The sequence below is a fragment of the Alligator sinensis genome, unplaced genomic scaffold (assembly GCF_000455745.1).
Source record: "Alligator sinensis unplaced genomic scaffold, ASM45574v1 scaffold561_1, whole genome shotgun sequence".
NCBI classification, from domain to species: domain Eukaryota; kingdom Metazoa; phylum Chordata; order Crocodylia; family Alligatoridae; genus Alligator; species Alligator sinensis.
The window spans coordinates 980,831-984,811 of NW_005842165.1; positions in this window are offsets into that span (position 1 = coordinate 980,831).

The window sequence follows — 3,981 nt, forward strand, 5'->3', positions numbered from 1 at the left end:
GTGGATGAGAGGAAGATACAGGGAGAGGTGAGGATGGGTCCTGGCTGGGAATAACCTGTGACAGGGGTATGTTGTCAGGAGAATAGGCAGTTAGCATATGAGTGACCAGCACAAACAGGGCACCTGGGGGAGGATATTGGGGAGCACAGTAGGAAGTTTGGGGAGGTCAAAAAGGCCAGAAAGATGAGAGTGGAGAAGGGTGCCTGGGTGCTGTAGCGAGGGAGAGTTAGGGATGCTGAGGAGGTGTAAAGAGTGGGAAAGTGAAGGGTGAAGCAGTGCCCACACAGCACCTACTGGAGCCTGTCTTTACCCACCCCATGGGGCCAGCCCTCCCAGCCTGGCACACAGAAGATTCTGCCTAGAGACTGGTCCTCCTCCAGGAGGGAGCTGTGGACATGAGACTCTGCGGGGGTGGACTTCAACTACACCCAGAGCTCAGACGTGGTTGTGGAGAGTCCCTTCGCCCTGCCCTGCCCTGCCCTGCCCTGCCCATTGAGATCTGTGGTGTGGTGGGCAGTGTGGCTGGCTAAGTGAGGCCGATGCTATCAGCATTGCTAATCTGGGCCACATCATTCCCTGCTGCTCCTTGCGCTCTTTCATTTCACTCCCACAGCATCAGATCACTGATACACTGACATGACATGGATGTGTCATTAGGCTCTTATCAATACTCACCTGCCAACTTCAGCTACAAGTGGCAGAGACAGTACAAGGTGAGGCTGCAGGCCAGCCAAGTTCATAGGGCAGCAGCTTCAAAACTGTGGGTCGCGTCCCCAAGTGGGGTTGCAACATCAGCAGATGGGGTCACAGGGGTGGATGGCTGTGGGTTGGGAGTGAGGGGCTATGCTGAAGAAATGGGGATATAAATGGGGTGATGCTGAGGAAAAATTTGGGAAGCACTGGCATAGGGACTCCCTGCATCAGTCAGAAAGATGGTCACCAGGCCTGCTGGTCCCATTCCACCTTACCTGAGTGGACACCCCAGCCACAGTTCTGTGAAGCCAGATGCCCAGGCAAGACCTCAGCACCGGCTTCTTGCAAGTCCCTGGTGCCTAGGAGTGTCTTCAGTTTATCTGCAACAACATACACAGAACATATGTGAGACAATGGTGATGTCAACCTAAGCCACATTTTACCTGGCAGCAGCACACCTCAGCTGCCATCAGGGTGGGTCAGTGTCTGCTGCTCCCCTGATGGTGAGTCTCAGTTTTGCTGGATGGCAAGAAGCCTGCTGGAATGATCTCTTCTCCAGCAAAGGCAATGGCATTGGATCAGGCCCATGGAAGCAGATAGGACTGTACTTTAGGGCAGAGAAGAAATGTGACAGGGTCTGGGTTCTCCTTATGCCACTGGCCCACCTTGCCTAACTTCCCATCTGCTGCCTTGATGATCTGGAGCAGCCTGTTTGCATTGTGAACCCATGTCCTGCCTCCCATGCTCAGAACTCTGGTCTGTTCCACCTCCTGCTTCTGCATGCAGCTGGTCCACCATCCCCACACCCTGCCCCGTTCAGCATTTCATCTCCTGCCAGAGTGGATTAGGCCAATCCACCTGCATGTCCTTCCTCCCTCTTGCCATATTGGAGAAGACAGGGAGTCCCATCCTACCTAGTATCTTGCCACACCAAATTAGACTATTGCTGTATGCTGTCTGCTTTTCACTTCCCTGCCATACTGAATTAGGCCATGGCTCCATCTAGCAGCAAGGCTGACACAGCACAGATCACACCGGCAGCCCTTACAGTCATGCGTGTCAGGACCACCTCCCCCATGCTCAGTACTATGCTATAGAACAGGTGCATTATGGGTATTTTTTGCCTTTCCTCTGGCAGCTTATATAAAGTAGACACATTAACAGCAGTGCTGCACTTAAACTTGGGTTTTGACAATAACACCCCATCTTCCTATCATCCCACTATAGCTGCCAACAACGTTCTCTTCTTCCTGGGCTATTCTGTTACGCTAGTGCATGCTAGTACATGGGGACACTGTGCCCTCTCAGAGGGGACTGTATTTCAGTGGTTTGCAAAGTGCTCCCCAAGAAGCATTTGTGTGCCAGCTCGTTATGCGCGTGAGGCCGCAGCTGATATATAAACGTAAGTTATCGTGTCATTATAGCGACAGTAAATGCCGGGCTCAGTTCTGACAGCTTTACACTTATTACTATGTATAAAGTCTGTTCCCGTTTCTGAGCAGCAGTGAGATACCCCAGGCCTTGCATTGCAGGGTGATTATCACATGTCCCAAGGGGCAGAATTACACAGCCTTCGCTCCCGTGATGTGGTCCATCACTGGAGGAGTGTGATAATGGTTATGAAAGGCACAGGCCTGGTGCCTTATCTCCTTCTAGGGAAATGAGGGAAACGGAACAGGTTCTGTACAAAGGGACTGTTCTTTTGGTTAACTCTTGACATGCCTAGTCAGTGAGAGGAGGAAAAGGAAAAAACACAGGCAACCCTTGGAATTGCAGACACAAGAGAGAGGCAGATTGTGCCCAGCAATTCAGGGCAGATGGAGGCAGTCTGTTCTGTGGCTGCACCACAATGAAAATGCAGCCATCTATGGGGAGGAGCAGAGGCTCCTATTTAATGGCTCACACCATCATCCTTGTTTAAGGGAAGAAGAATCCTGTCTCCTCAGCAAGATATTGGCCCACAAGGATTCTTCTCACTTTTACATATTCTGTGCAGGATTCGGGTATAACTACAGGGAGAGAGATTAAGAAACAATTTGTTAAAGGTATTTAGGCACCTAACTGTCATTGGGCACGTCCACACATGAAAGCATGTGTGCTTGCAGCAGTTCAAATAGAAGTGGTGCAAATTAGAGCCGGGGCTTTTTGCTTCAGCTCACACGCTTGGACATGCACTTTGTTGTGGAGCAAACTGTGCCACTTGGGGCAAAATAACCCTGCCTGGCTCCTCCCGGATCTTCCGCCAGGGGGAGCTAGAGCCCAGGGCCAGCACCTGTGCTGTCCCCAGCAGTATAAAATGCTGCCCTGTCCTGGCCCCAGCAGTATAAAAAGCTGCCCTGGCAAGTAGCTCACGGCTACTAGCTCTCAGGAGCTTCTGGGGCCCAGCCAGTTGCTACCTGGGGACACTACCCCTTGTGCCAGCTGGACTGCTGAAGCAGCCCTGAGTGTTCCCTGCACCCTTTACCCACTGCAGCAGTCTGGCAGTGGGGGCTGCTGCCTGTGACATGCTGTGCACCTGGCAGACTTGGGTGGGGGCTCCTCTCTAGGCCAGCTGCCAGTGGACTGTGGTTGCAGGGTTGGCCTTTGTGTGGCACTACTGCCATTTGTGCCCCCTGCCTGGCCATCTGGGCAGCTATCACTTGGAAGATGTTCCGGGGGTGGTGGCCTGCTTTGAACTGTCAAAACATGTCCTCCTGGCCCCATTTGTCCAGGAGGTCAGCTACAACCAGATGGGTCCAAGGTGCCAGCTCTGAGCAGGCAGGGTCCTGCCACTGGCCTCCCTAGCAGGAATTCTGGTGATCGCTAATGGAAAACTGAAAAATCCCTGATAAAAAAAATCCCCAAGTCACATGGTAAAATACCCCCAAATCCATGTTCCTCCACAAGTAAAACAAAAGACCACTATAAAGACAGAGAGCAAGACAGAGACAGTGATCAGTTGGACAATGTTTTATTGATATATCTACAGTGTTAAAGCAAGTCTCTTATCATAATAATAAAGTGAACTCTAAATACGTTTCATGGATTCATGAACACATGTTTTTCTGCACTTCCATAGGGCGATGACCCCCACACAAAGGGTTCAGCCCCCCAACAGGGGGTTCAACCCCCACACAAGGGGAACGGGCCTCCAACAGGGGGTTCAGCCCCCACACAAGGGGTACGGCCCCCCAACGGGGGCCAAATAGTCCCCACAGAGGCTTCCACCCCCCTTGCAAGGCCCACATGCTCCACCCCAGCCCCCCAATTGCTACCCCACCTGGCCCCATCCTCCACCAGTTGCTGCAG